Below are 15,936 nucleotides of genomic sequence, written 5' to 3'. Positions count from 1 at the left end.
ATGCCGGGTAGTTGGCCCTGCGATGGCTATTCAGCTGGTGGGGCTGCCACCTCACAGCACACTGACATGCTGCTGGAGGCTGGCGGGTTCACGGTTTGCCGTGTCTTCAGAGGTGCACAGCTTGGCAACACCGACCATCGCATGCTGATAGCCGACTTGCGGCTAAAGCTCAAGGCGGGGGCCTCAGCCAATGCCTCCCCCAAGCTGGACTCCTCCCGTCTCTTAGACCCTGCCATTATGGAGCGCTACAGCTGCTCCATCGCTAACCGTTTTAGCGCCCTCACCAGCGGGATGTCCCAGGACTGGCCTCACTTTAAAAGCGAGGTGACCATGGCTTCGAAGGGAGCCGCCGGGCGAACAAGACCAGCCCCCAAGAAGCCCTGGATTTCCCAAGCCACGCTGGACATCGTCAACAGCCGACGAGCTGCTCGACTGCGTTGGACATGGTCCTGTACCGGCGCCTCAACAGCCAATGGAACATTTCCATCCGTCAAGACAGGGAAACATACTGGAGAAACCAGGCGACAGCCATGGAGTCAGCCTCCAAAAACAACAACCTGCGGCAGCTTTTCAATCTGCTCCGCCAAGGGAAAGCAGGCCCCCGCAAGCGCTGCTTCCTGGTTAAGGATGCGGCCGGAAACGTCCTATCCACGGAAGCTGACTGCCTCAGTCGCTGGAAGGAGCACTTCAGTGAGCTCCTAAACCATCCTCCCCTACCAGAAACCCCCACCTCCACCACCCACCCCAACAATAACCCGGACTGTCTCATTTCCCCGGTCACCCCAGCCGAAGTGAAGGCAGCCTTGTCAAAGCTCAAAAACGGCAAAGCCCCTGGCCTATGTTCCATCACAGCTGAGATGCTGAAGGCCGGAGGTAACAACATCATCCTTTGGCTCACACAAATCATCAACCATGTGTGGGTTACTGAGTCGCTGCCTGATGACTGGAGGCGGGGCATTATACTTCCCTTCTGGAAGCATAAGGGCGATCAGCTGACCTGCAGCAACCACAGAGGAATCACCCTCCTCTCCATCCCCGGAAAACTATTCACCCACGTCCTACTAACCTGTGCTCTACCTGCAACCCAAAGCAGGTGCCACCAACAGCAAGCCGGTTTCATGACCAATTGGTCTACCACAGATCACATCTCTGCCCTCCGGCTCATAATTGAAAAGGCCCGGGAGTTCAGGAAGGATCGGCACCTTTACATCGCCTTCATCGACCTGAAAGCAGCCTTCGACACGGTGGACCACGGCTCTCTCTGGAACATCCTGACATCCCTCGGAGTCCCAGCCAAAATAACCACACTGTTTAGGCAGCTCTACCAAGGAGCCGAAAGCTGTGTGCGTGTGAATGGCCGGGACTCTGAGTGGTTCCCCATCAACAGCGGGGTGAGGCAGGGCTGCGTCGCTGCGCCAGAACTTTTTAATTGTGTCATCGACCATCTGATGACAAAAGTCTCTGAGCGGATCCCTGGGGTCCCCATAGGCAGCTACACCCTCAGGGATCTCGAGTACGCAGACGACACCACGCTGTTCAGCGAGACCGCTGACCAGCTTCGTGAAGCCCTCCATGTTTTTGATGAGGAGTCCAGGAAACTCGGCCTGAAGATAAGCTGGCCAAAAACCGAGCTTATGCATATAGGAGAGGGACCTGATCCACCACCACTCCTCTTCGACGGCACCCCTGTCCACTTTGATAGGGTTGAGCCAAGGTACTTGAAGGAAGCGACAAACACCGGAGATCTCAAAGTTGAGATTGACCGGCGCCGTGCCCTTGCGGCGTCAGTCATGCAGTCCCTGTGGAGACCATTGTGGCGACACCGGCACATATCCCGGGTGACAAAGCTCCGGGTCTACAATGCCTCAGTCATCTCTGTCCTTCTCTATGGCTCCGAAACCTGGCCGCTGAACAACACGCTGACAGCCAGGCTTGATGGATTTGACTCCAGGGCCCTGAGGACATTAGAAGGCATCAACTGGACCCAGCATGTCACCAACAAGACCCTAAGGGATCGAACCCAGCAGCCCCCAGCATCTCGCCTCGCAGCAATGCGGTGAGTTCGTTGGTATGGCCACATCATCCGCTCGCCTGCCGAACACCCCACAAGCTCCATCTTGGCCTTTAATCCCCAGCTAGCCAGATGGAGAAGACCCAGAGGTGCCCCCCGCACCCGCTGGCTTGATGTTGTGGCCCAAGACCTCAGGGCCTGCGGTGTGAGCCTGGCGCAGGCACGGCAACTTGCCAACGACAGACCCCAGTGGAGAAACCTGGTAGCCACGGTTGGCTCTACGTATCTCGTGCAAGAGGACTAACTAACTAACTAACTAACTTAGCTTTCACATCCAGTGTGTCTACTGAAGTGTCCATACGTATCCTGCCATATATATCTGATATTGTATTTTTAATGTTAATTTTGTTCTCAACTATCTCAATCCAATATTGTTCAAAATTAGTTGAAGCTTCTTTAATATTGTCTCATTCTTTGTGTGTCATCAAATAATGTCGAATTTGAAAATATCGAAATAAATCCTTAGAGTCAATGTCGTATTTTACCTGAAGTTGTGAAAAAGCCCTCAGAGTTCTTCCTTCAAATAACTGATTTATTGTGATTAAACCTTCCCCTGCCCATCTAATGAAACCACCGTCCATCTCTGCTGGCAGAAAGTCACCTGCTGCTGTTATTTTTGCTGCCCTTGATAGGGATAGAGGTAGATTCAGGAATCGTCTTGTCTTTTCCCAAACCTTAAGTGTATGGTTGACATATTCATTTTGTATCTTAAGTCCACGTCTTGCTTTTGAATTTAGAAAGGGGAGAGTTGAAAGCGACACATTTTTAACTGAACCTTGCTCTATATGCACCCATATCTAGTCTTATGAGACCAATTTTCCAAGTTGTGCTGCCAGGTAGTAACTTCGGAAGTGTGGCAAGGCCAATCCGCCCTTATCTCTGGGTGCACAGAGTATTTTCAATCTCACTCTGGGCCTCTTGTTCTGCCATATATATTTGGAAATGAGCTTATCCAGTGATGTAAAGGTAGATACAGGAACAGTGATAGGCAGAGCATTGAACAGAGACAGCATTCTCGGTAGGACATTCATCCTGATACTTTCTATCCTCCCAACTAAGGACAAAGGAAGCACCTCCCATCTTTCCATGTCATTTTTGATCTGAGAAATTAGTTTACCATAATTTGCCTTATATAGCTGACTTGTGTCGTGTGTGAGAATGATTCCCGGGTATCTAAAGCCCCCTTTTGACCACTTGAATTTCACCTGTCCATCCAAGCATGTCGGCCAGCATCCTGTTATCATCATTGCTTCTGATTTCCCCTCATTCACCTTGTACCCTGACATCTCCCCATAGTCCCTCAGGCATTGCATAAGGGCTGGTATAGATGACTGAGAGTTTCTTATAAACAAAAGAACGTCATCCACGAACAACGAAATTTTGTGTATCTCCCCTCCTTCATCTACTATTCCCTCGATCTGATCGTTTGTCCTTATCAATTCAGCAAGCGGTTCAATACACAATGCGAACAAAATAGGCGAGATTGGGTTCCCCTGCCTGACTCCTTTTTTAAGGTGAAAAAATTGGGAGCAGTACCCATTCACCCTGACCCTTGATATTGGGTCTTTATTCAGTGCTTCAATCCATTTTATAAATGTCAAATTAAATCCCATTTGTTCCATAGTAAATTTCAGATATGTCCAGTCCACCCTGTCGAACGCCTTCTCAGCATCTCGACTGAGAAGCATTGACGGGTGAACTGAATGTCTTGCCAATGATTGTACATTTAATGCTCTTCTAATATTGATTGCTCCTTGTCGACCTGGTATGAAACCGGTCTGGTCTGGATTAATCAATTTACCTAAGTATTTCTGCATTCTGTTTCCTAATATGGCACTAATAATCTTTACGTCATTCCCCAACAAACTGATCGGCCTATAGGCACCACAATCTAATGGATCTTTCCCCTCTTTGTGTATAACCGTTATTACTGCCTCAGACCAGCTCGGAGGTGGGTCATTTTCCTGTAAGGCATAATTAAAGATCTGGCAAAGTTTTGGCACAAGCTCCTCTCCAAAGGCCTTATAAAATTCACCTGGTAGACCATCTGTGCCAGGGGATTTGTTGTTCTTTAATGATTTAATAACGTCTTGTATCTCGTTTTCTCGGATAGGAGCTATTAATTCGTCTGCCTCAGATGCAGAGAGTTTTCTTAAGTTAAGATTTTTGAATATATCTTCTAATTTCCTTTTGCCTTGTGTTTCTCCTGATGTATCATAAAGATTTTTATAGTAAGTACGGAATGCCTCAGCTATCTCTTCTGGGTGGGAGACCTCGGTCAGAGAGGAGGGGTGTTTTATCTTAGGGACAATACGGCTTGATTGTTGTTTCCTCAATTGAAAGGCAAGTAGCCGGCTTGCCCGATTTCCCTTTTCATAGTACCTTTGGCTTGTGTATCGAAGTGCTCCCTCTGCTTTTTCTGTGAGAAGTACATCCAAGGAGGTTTTACTTTCTTGTATTTGTTTAAAGACATTTTTGTCCCTTGTCATTTTGTGTTCATGTACTAGTCTTTTTATGTCACTTTCCAGCTGTTTTTCCTTTTCCATTCTCTGTCTGTTTAATCTAACCGCAATTTCAATACATTTCCCTCTCAGCACCGCCTTTGCCCCCTCCCAAAGAGTCGAGGGGGATACTGATCCATTATCATTAATTTTGAAGTATTCATCAATTGTTTTTTTATGTTTTCCTTTATATTTGGATCTGTCAACAATGAAATATTTAGTCTCCAGTATTTGAAGTGCCAACCAAAGCCTAAATTTAATTTCATATATACAGGACCATGATCAGATAGGATACCAGGTTCAATAACACATTCTCTGACTTTGTGTAAGCTTTGTTTTGAGATGCAAATCAAATCAATTCTTGAATATGACCCATGTATCATGGACAGAAAGGTGAAATCTCTCGTGGTTGGGTTCTTAGCCCTCCAAACATCCACAAGTCCTAATTCTTCCAACATATGTTTTGCTGCCCTGGATTTCCTGCTAATGGGCCCATAATCAGAAGGAGTTTTATCCAATTTTACATTTAAAACACAATTGAAATCTCCTCCTAAAATTATAGTGCCTCTGGCTTCTCTTGCCATTACAGTTGCCACTTCTTTAAAGAAATTGGGGTCATCTTCATTGGGGGCATAGATATTCATGACAGTTAGCTCTACTCCACCTACCATTCCCATAATAAGTATATATCTCCCCGCTTTATCCTTCACTTCTCTCTGAATTGCAAAACTAATTGAATGACTAATTAAAATTGCTACTCCCCTCTTTCTGCTGTTTGAACAAAAAGCATAAAATACCTGTGCAACCCAGTCTCTCCTCAATTTCTTATGTTCTACCTCATTTAAGTGAGTTTCCTGTAGTAACGCTATTGAGCAATTAAATTTCTTCAACTGAGTCAGCATTTTCTTTCTTTTTATAGGATTATTTAATCCTTTGACATTATAACTGATAATCCCAACCTCTGACATAAATTGGTATTTCCTATTTTCATTTTACTCTCCCCAGATTAACCTTTGCATAAAGTAACTATCCTTGCCCTAGTAGTAACAAAAATCACTTGTGCCGACCTAACCGACATGTCAAGGAAATAAGAACTCTTAAAACACAAAACAGAAAAAATGAGAGTTCCCATTCCAGTCTCTCTCTCTCACTAACCTGCAACTCGATGCCCAGCTTCTTCAATGTTGGCACAACATCCACCAGCGTAGGAAATGTTTTCACTCCCGACTCTAAGTTGATTCTCAGCTGCACTGGATAGCGGCACATTGCCCGGATCTCCTTCTCCTTCGGCTGCTTGATCACTCCTCGGACCCGCGTTCTCTTCCTCTGTATTTCTGGAGAGTAATCCTGGTCAAAGTAAATCACTCCTTTTTGGAACTTCACTCGTTTTTGGGCCCATGCTTGTCGCAGCACTGCTTCCTTTACTGTATAATCCAGAAACCTCACGATAATGGAGTGCAGAGGCGCTGAACTCGCAGGCTTTAGCCCCAGTGATCTGTGTGCCCTCTCGATTTTTATATTTAGCTCGGGTGGGAGATAAACAGTTTTTGACCACATGGCTATATCTTTTGAACCTGTGGCTGAATTACAGTGATTTTTGACATAGATTGTGCAGAATCATGTCCTATACAACATATTTCAGCACCAGACACCAGCTCGAAAGAATTCATTATTTTTTAACACTTTGTACCAAAAACGCCCTCTCGGTAATATAAGCACTTTTTGACCACATGGCTATATCTTTTGAACCTGTGGCTGGAAGACAGAGAATTTGACATATATGGTGCAGAATCATGTACTCTTGAACATATTTCTGCACCAGACACCAGCTTGAAAGAATTCATAAATTTTTTTCCACTTTGTACCAAAACCGCTTCAACTTGGGGAGATAAGCACTTTTTGACCACATGGCTATAGTTTTTGAACCTGTGGTTGGATTTGAATGATTTTGACATATGTTGTGGACAATCATCTCCTGTACAACATATTTCAGCACCCGACACCAGCTCGAAATAAATCATATTTTTTTCCACGTTCTACCAAAAACGCCTCCATTCGGTAATATAAGCACTTTTTGACCACATGGTTATAATGTTTGAACATGTAGCTGAATTACAGTGATTTTCACATATATTGTGCAGAATCATGTAGTATTAAAAATTTCAGCACCAGACACCAACTTGAAAGAATTTATCAGTTATTCACACTTTGTACGAAAAACGCTTCGACTCGGTGAGATAAACACTTTTTGACCACATGGCTATATCATTTCAATCTTCAGCTTGATTTAATTGATTTTGACTTATATTGTGCACAAACATGTCCTTTTCAACATATTTCAGCCTAAGACACAAGCTTAAATTAAATCATTTGTTATTTACACTTATTACCAAAAACTCTTTAACTCGGTGAGATAAGCAATTTCTGACCACATGGCTATATCTTTTCAACATGTGGCTGGAATGCATTGATTTTCACATTTATTTTGCAGAAACATGTAGTTTTAAACATATTTCTGCATCAGACAAGAGCTTGAAAGAATTCACTAATTTTTTTTCCACTTTGTACAAAAAACGCTTCAACTCGGTTAGATAAAGCACTTTTTGACCACATGGATATAATGTTTGAACCGCTGGCTGAATATCAGTGATTTTGACATATGTTGTGCATATTCATGTCCTATTCAACATATTTCAACACCAGACACCAGCTTGAATGAATTCATTAGTTATTTACAATCTGTATCAAAAACCACTTCCACTCAGTGAGATAAACAGTTTTGACCACATGGCTGTATCTTTTGAACCTGTGGCTGGAATACATTGATTTTCACATACTGTATAGTGAATAGGACACAATTTGGCAAAAAAAATGTCAAAACTACTGAAATCCAGCCACTGGTTCAAACGATAAATCCATGTGGTCAAAAAGTTATTATCTCACCAAGTTGAAGCGTTTACTGTAAATTGTAAATAACAAATGAATATTTGCATGCTTGTTTCTGCTGGTGATATATGTTGAATAGGACATTATTCTGCATAATATTGGTCAAAATCACTCAAATACAGCCACTTGGTCAAAAAATAAAGCCATGTGGTCAAAATTGCTTATCTCACCGAGTTGAATCGTTTACTGTACATATTATAAATGACTCATGAATTCTTGCAGGCTTTTGTCTGGTGCTGAAATATGTTGAATAGGACATGAGTCGGCACAATATATATGTCATAATCACTTAAATCAAACAGCAGGTTCAAAATATGTAGGCATGTGGTCAAAAAGTGCCTATCTCACCGATTTGAAGGGTTTACTGTCCAAACTGTAAATAACATATACATTTTTTTGTCTAACGTATACATTTTTCGTCTTTTGTCTTTTTTGACTTGTGTCTGGTGTTTAACCATATTGAATAGGACAATTTTGCACAATATATGTAAATATCATTCAGATCCAGTTACTGGTTCTTAAGATATAGCCATGTGGTCAAAAATTTCCCTTCTCATCGAGTTGAAGCGTTAACTCTCCATATTGAAAATAACGTAGGAGTTCTCTCATGCTTGTATCTAGTGCTGAAATATGTTGAAAAGGAAATGATTCTGCACAATTCATGTCAAAATCATTCAAATTCAGCCAGTGGTACAAAAGATATAGCCATGTGGTTCAAAAAGTGCTTATCTCACCGAGTTGAAGCGTTAACTATACAAATTTTAAATAACATATGAATTTTTGCATGCGTGTGTCTGGTGCTGAAATATGTTGAATAGGACATGATTCTGCACAATATTGATCAAGATCACTCAAACACTTGGTCAAAAAATATAGCCATGTGGTCAAATAGTGATTATCTCACCGAGTTGAAGCGTTAACTGTTCATATTGTAAATAACTTATGAATTCTTGGAAGAGTTTGTCTGGTGTTGAAATATGTTGAATAGGACAAAATATTGCACATTAAATTTCAAAATCAATCTATCCAGCCACTGGTTCAAGAGATATAGCCATGTGGTCAAAAAGTTCTTTTCTCACCGAGTTGAAGCGTTTACAGTGCAAATTGTAAATAGCTGATGAATTCTTTCAAGCTTGTGTCTGTTGCTGAAATATGTTGAATAGGACATGATTCTGTACAAAATATGTCAATATGTGGACACTGCTTATACCCTGATAAGACAAGAGCACATTTGATTTACAGCTAGTGCGTGTTTTAGCTTCTTTATAACTGTTCTACTGTGTATTTTCTGCATCTTGTGTGACTGTTAGGCTGACTGTATCCTCTACTTTAGTTGGTACAGCTGTTGTTGTTGTTTTGTTTGTCAGTGCAGTTTGAGTTTCAGTCAGGTGATCACACCTGGCTGGGCAATCAGTGAGGCCACACCCCACAACCTTTGTGTAACCAATTGCTATGGGCATGACTTTCACTTAAATAGCTAGGCTCTATCCTGTAACTTAGGACACTGCTTATACTCTGACAAGAGCACATTTGATTTACGGCTAGTACGTGTTTTAGCTTCTTTATAACTGTTCTACTGTGTATTTTCTGCATCTTGTGTGACTGTTAGGCTGACTGTATCCTCTACTTTAGTTGGTACAGCTGTTGTTGTTTTGTTTGTCAGTGCAGTTTGAGTTTCAGTCAGGTGATCACACCTGGCTGGGCAATCAGTGAGGCCACACCCTATAGCCTTGTCCAACTAATTGCTGTGGGCAGGGCTCAGCGTTTGCCACCTTTCCTATATAAAGCTTTAACAGCGTCAGCTGTTTCAGTGTCAGCTCGTGTTTGACTTCCTCATGTAGAGACGGACGAATGTAAAGGCGGGCAACTCTACTTGTGCAACTTCTCCGATAAGGAACATACTTATTTTACTTCTGACCTACGCTCACGATGTGTTTCCAGAAAATACCTGTAATCTACAAGAGGCGCAGGCCTTGTTGCCGCAACTACCAACGCAGAAACCTATCCAACCTCCGGTCACTGCAACCTCACACGACTACATACGACCTTCATCTTGCCAGCTGCTCCCCAACACACAAAAACGGAAATGGACTTGACCTGATATTCACTAAGAACTGTGAGGTGAATGATGTGAAGATAACACCGCTGCATGTTTCTGACCACTTCCTCATTCATTTCACAATCACTCTACCACAGTCACCAGCCGGCACTCCACCTGTGGTCACATAAAGAAGGAATCTCCGCAGACTGCCTATCACTGACTTTGCATCTGCAGTCACTTCTGCCTTGCCACCCCCCAGCACACTGTCTTCATTAGATGTAGATATTGCGACAGAGTCGCTCAGCTCTACACTGAGCTCCTGCCTGGACAACATGTGCCTTCTATCCACCAAGCCTGCACTCTCTACCCAGCCTCGACCATGGCTGACGGAGCCCATCCACGCTCTGCATTCTACCCTTAGAGCAGCAGAAAGAAAGTGGCACAAAACTGGCAACTCATTAGATCTTGAAAGCCTGCAGTCTCTACTAGCGTCCTTTGCCACCTCTGTGACAACTACCAAGAAGGCTTACTACAACGAAAAGATCAGCAACACTACAGACTCTAGGAAATTGTTTTCTACTTTTAAATCACTGCTCAACCCTCCCCCCCCTCCTGCTGCTACAGATCTTACCCCAGACAACTTCACCACCTTCTTGACCGAAAAGGTAGCAAGCATCAGCAAGCAATTCAAAGACCCTCCCTCCGACGAGCACTCACCACAAGAAACCACTACCACTACTACAACACTCAGTACATTTACCCCACTCTCTGAAGCGGATGTCTCCAAACTGATCACTGAAAGTCGTCCCACTACCTGCCTGCTGGACCCTGTGCCCAGCAACCTGCTTCAAGATATCGCCCCATCAGTGGTTCCAGCGATAACATGCATCATAAACTCCTCACTGTCTTCCGGAACTGTCCCCTCTGCCCTCAAACAAGGAAGGGTGACACCTCTACTGAAAAAAAACACACTTAATCCAGCACAGGTGGAAAACTGTCGCCTTGTCTCACTCCTTCCATTCCTTTCAAAAATCCTGGAAAGGGCAGCTGCAAAACAGGTCACCAACTTTTTAAATCAGACTGGACAATTGGACCCAAAACAATCTGGCTTCAAAGTGGTTATTCAACCGAAACTGCGTTGAATAGGACATGATTCTGCACAAAATATGTCAGATTCACTCAAATCCAGTCATCGGTTCAAAAGATAGCCATCTGGTCAAAAAGTTATTTTCTCACCGAGTTGAAGCGTTTCCTGTTCAAATTTTAAATAGCTGATGAATTCTTTCCAGCTTGTGTCTGTTGCTGAAATACATTGAGTAGGATGTGATTTTGCACAACATCTGTCAAAACCACTCACATCCAGCCACTGGTTCAAAAGATATAGCCATCTGATCAAAAAATACTTATCTCACCGAATTGAAGTGTTTATGATATATATATAGTATATAACTTATGCATTCTTTCAAGCTTTTGTTGGTCGCTGATATTTGTTGAATAGGATATGATTCTGCACAAAATATGTCAAAACCACTCAAATCGAGCCACTGGTTCAAAAAGTATAGCCATCTGGTCAAAAAGTGCTTATCTCACCGAGTTTAAGGGTTTACTGTACAATTTGTAAATAACTGATGAATTCTTTCAAGCTTGTGTCTGTTGCTGAAATATGTTGAATGGGACCTGATTCTGTACATTATGTGTCAAAATCATTCCAATCCAGCTGCAGGTTAAAAGATATAGCCATGTTGTCAAAAGTGCCTATCTCCCCATGTTTAAGCATATATGATACAAAATGTAGATAACTGATATTGTGGCGGTCACAAAGGAGCGTGGTCTCTTACTGTACCGTACTAATGGTCGGCGCGTGTGGTTAAGCCGGATATTTAGTCGATCCCGGATGTTCAAGTTCCAGTTGTATTTTCTTGATGTTTCAAATAAAAGAACCGAACCTCTCTACGCCTCCGCCATTATTTCATCGTTGAAACACCTCATTGGTGACCCCGAACTGCTCATGTCTGAATCAGGTGAAGTTTGCGATTCAACTTAATCTACGGCGCTCCATCCATCTCAGCCGGACCCGACCCTCACGGCCGTCTGCCTGCCGGAATTTTGGCAGAGCGCCCTGGCTGCTTGGTTCCAACACGTGGAGGCGATTTTCCAACTGGAGGGAGTTCCGTCAGAGGATGCCAGGTATTTTTTGGTTGTCGTGGCACTGGACCAACAGACCACGAAACGGGCCATGTAGCCGTTGCGCTCCGCAGCGCGGCAGGTATGCCGCGTTGAAGGAGTTCCTAATCCGGAGGTAAGAGCTGTCCGCTACGTAGCGGGTGGACAGGCTACTTTCCATGTTCGGCTTGGGAGACGGGTCTGCCGTGGATCGCATGGAGAACATGTTGTCGCTGCCGGGATCAGACAACGGGGGGTTCCTCTTTCTACATATTTTTCTACGTCAAATGCTGGCTCCTGCGTGCGCGATCCTAGAGAACTCCCGATGTTTAGCCGCCGGCAACTACCGCAGCTTGGCGGAGGAGGCTGACCGCATCTCTCTTGCGTCCAGAACATTCGTTGTCCAGAGTGCAACTCCAGAGCCCTCGCAGACGGCGCGTGCAGATGAGGACGCAACCGTCGTAGGAGAAGTATCTGTGCTGAAGAGACGTAAAACGGGCTTCTGTTTTTTCCACCAGTGATTCGGCTGCAGAGTTCGGCGGTGTGTCCCGCCCTGCTTGTTCGCGAAGCCGGGAAATGGCAGAGCCGGGGCTCAGTAGCAGCTGTTGGGGCCGGCGGTAGCACACAGCTGCTGTTCGTCAAGGACTCCAGGTCCGGGCTCAGGCTCCTGGTTGACTCTGGATTGCAGAAGAGCCTGATGCCACCAACAAGGGAGGACATGCGATCCAGAGGCAGCGGACCGCTGTTGAGTGCTGCGAAAGGGTCCTCCATACTCACCCTCGGTTCCCGGTCATTGTCAGTTTGCCTTGATGGCCGCCATTTTGAGTGAGAATTTGTGATCGCCGCAATCACGACCCCCATTATCTGCACGGACTTTCTGTGCACCAACGGCCTGTAAGTGGACATCGCAAACCGCCGCCTTATTGACTCATTGTCTTTTGCCACCTATCCCTGCCAGACAGAGCAGTTTGGGCCACGTGCACACAACAATTTTTGGTTTCAGGGGATGTTTATCAGCGGTTGTTGGCGGATTTTTCATCGCTGACGACGCCCACATTTTCCATCGGTTCATTGAGACACAGAGTGGAGCATTTTATCCCCGGTGCGGAGCCGCCGGTTGTTGCGCGGGCTAGGCGCCTGGACGCTGCCAAACAAGCGACTGCGCAGGAGGAGTTCGCTACCATGGAGCGTTTCAGGATCATGAGGCGGTCTAACAGTCCATGGGCCTCCCGATTTCACATGGTGCCCAAGGCTGACAGGTCTTGGCGTCCGTTTAGCGACTATCGTGGGTTGAACAACGTGACCATGGGCGACCGTTACCACATTCCCCACATCCAGGATTTCTCCGTGCAGTTGTTGGGTGCCACCATCTTTTCCAAGGTCGACCTGGTGTGCGGTTATCACCAGGTACCCGTACGCGCGGAGGATGTGCCCAAGACCGCAGTGATCACCCCGTTTGGCCTGTTCGAATTTCTTCGTATGCCCTTCGAGTTGAAGGGGGCCGCCCAGACCTTTCAATGGCTCATGGACTCGGTGCTGCGTGATCTCCCGTTCATTTTTGTTTACCTTGATGACATTCTGGTAGCCAGCCCGTTGGCCAATGTGCACCTGGAGCACCTAACTCAGGTTTTCCGCCGCGTAGCCGAGCATGGCCTAATTATCAACCCAGCTAAGTGTTAGTTTGGTCTTTCGTCGATTGATTTCTTAGGGCACCACATTTCACCGCAGGGCGCAGTTCCATTGACATCGAAGGTGCAGGCAGTGACTGATTTCCTGCGTCCGGCGTCAGTCAAAGCTCTGCAGGGGTTCAGGAGGATGGTCAATTTTTACAACCCTTTCCTCCCTCGTGCTGCTCACCTCCTTCGGCCTCTGCATGAAACTTTGCGTTCCCGATGTGCAAAAGACAAGGTTGACTGGACTCTGGGACGGGTTCAGGCTTTTGACAGGGCTAAGCGCGCCCTGGCAAATGTGGCCCTCCTCACCCATCCAGCGCCCATGCACTGACAACTGATGCGTCTGATGCGGCAGTGGAGGCTGTGGTCGAACAGCGGTTGGCAGATACCTGGCAGCCGCTTGCCTTCTTTAGCCACAAACTGAGGGACAGCAAACACAAATATAGTGGTTTGGACAGGGAGTTGTTGGCCCTGCATCTGGCTACACGCCACTTCCGTTTTCTTCTGGAGGGTCGCTCCTTCACGGTGTATGTGGATCACAAGCCGTTGACTTTCGCAATGTCGAGAGTTGCTGAGCCGTGGTCTGCTCACCAGCAGCAACACCTTGCAGCTATTTCCCAGTTCTCTATGGACATTAGGCATGTGGCTGGAAAGTTCAACCCTGTAGCAGATTGCTTGTTGCGTGTTTTCGTCTGTCCTGTGCATGTCGGGATTGATTTTGCAGCTATGGCCGCTGACCAGCCCAGTGACACGGATGTCCTCGCCCTGAGGTCATCGAGTACGGGTCTCGTACTGGATGATGGACCCCCTCAGGAGTCCTTGCATTAGTGAAACTTCTGTGCGCCAAGTTTGTCTGGCCTGGCATTCATAGGGATTTGAAGGAGTCGGCTGCCACACGTGTTGCATGCCAGCGCGCCAAGGTTCATCGGCTCGTAAGAGCACCCCTTGCGCCGTTCCCGATTCTGGCCAGGCGTTTTGACCATGTCCATGTTGACCTAGTGGGCCCTCTACCCCCTTTGCAGGGTTTTACCCACCTACTCACCATGGTGGATAGGACTACTAGGAGTGGTCCCGTTGTCGTCCACGGCTGCTGGGGACTTGTCTCGTGCATTTCTGTCTTCTCGGGTAGCCCGTTTGGAACCCCATCAGATATTACTTCGGACAATGGTCTGCAGTTCGTGTCGTCGCTCTGGTATGCGTTGGCTGGGTCTTTGGGGACGACGGTGCACTGTACGACGGCGTACCACCCTAAGGCTAACGGCTTCTGCGAGTGGTTTCACCGGTCCCTGAAGGCGGCGTTGCAGGCTGCGCTCTCGGGCGACAATTGGGTGGACCGTTTGCTGTGGGTCTTACTAGGGTTACGCCCAGCTCCTGAGGATGACCTCGATGCCCCCCCCCCGGCTGAGCTGGTTCTCAGTCAGCCATTACGTGTGCCAGGAGAGTGTTTGCCTGAGAGGTCTGCTCCACTTTCCGTTTGCACCCCTAGTTTCGCGTTTTCTGGGCCTGGCCCACCACTGTTTCCCACGGTCTTTCGTGCCAGCAAAGCTCATGTCGGCTCGTTACGTGTTCGTTAGTTGAAACAACACAATATGTTCTTCCACCTTGAGTATGGTGCTGACATGTTGATCAGGATATAATTCTGCACAACATATTTCAAAATCCCTCAAATCTAGCCTCATGTTTAAAAGGTATAGCCATGTGATCAAAAAGTGCTCATCTCCCCAAGTTGAAGCATTTATGGTACAGTTTGTAAATAACCTATGAATTCTTTCAATGTTGTTTCTGATGCTGAAATATATTGAACAGGACATAATTCTGCACGATATATGTCAAAATCCCCCAAATCCAGCCCCAGGTTTAAAAGATATAGCCATATGGTCAAAAAGGAATTATCTCCATGAATTGAACCATTTATGGTTCATTACATTACATTACATTACCTTACATTTGGCAGACGCTTTTATCCAAAGCAACTTACAATAGAGGACATAAGCACTGCAAATAACAGTGGTTATGTAAATACAAATTGTAGATAACCCACAAATTCCTTCAAGCTTGTGTCTGATGCTGAAATATGTTGAAAAGCACATGATTCTGCACAATATGTGTAAGATCACTCAAATCTAGCTGCAGGTTTAAAAGATATAGCCATTTTGTCAAAAAGTGCTTATCTACTTGAGTTGAAGCATTTATGGTACAGATTGTAAATAACTTATGAATTCTTTCAAGGTTGTGTCTGATGCTGAAATATGTTGAGCAGGACATAATTCTGCACGATACATGTCAAAATCACTCAAATCCTGCTGCAGGTTTAAAAGATAGAGCCTTGTTGTCAAAAAGTGCTTATCTCCCCGAGTTGAAGCATTTATGGTAAAAATTGTAAATAACTAATGAATTCTTTCAAGCTTGTGTCTGGTTCCGAAATATGTTGAATAGGATGTGATTCTGCACAATATATGTAAAATCACTCAAATCTAGCTGCAGGTTTCAAAGATATAGCCATGTCGTCAAAAGTGCTTATCTACGTGAGTTGAAGCATTT

The 15,936-nt window shown here is 45.4% G+C and overlaps 2 pseudogenes; both read left to right on the top strand.

Moving 5' to 3' along the window:
- LOC147232228 (uncharacterized) lies at positions 1 to 10,712 on the top strand (annotated as a pseudogene).
- Positions 10,713 to 14,121: 3,409 nt separating this feature from the next.
- On the top strand, positions 14,122 to 14,969 carry LOC147232227 (uncharacterized; annotated as a pseudogene).
- Positions 14,970 to 15,936: the final 967 nt, after the last annotated feature.

This window comes from Fistularia commersonii, chromosome 8 (genome assembly GCF_037954325.1).
Source record: "Fistularia commersonii isolate RoL2024-O1a breed Wild chromosome 8, RoL_Fcom_v1.0, whole genome shotgun sequence".
NCBI lineage: Eukaryota > Metazoa > Chordata > Actinopteri > Syngnathiformes > Fistulariidae > Fistularia > Fistularia commersonii.
This window is presented reverse-complemented; position numbering and strand designations above follow the sequence as displayed.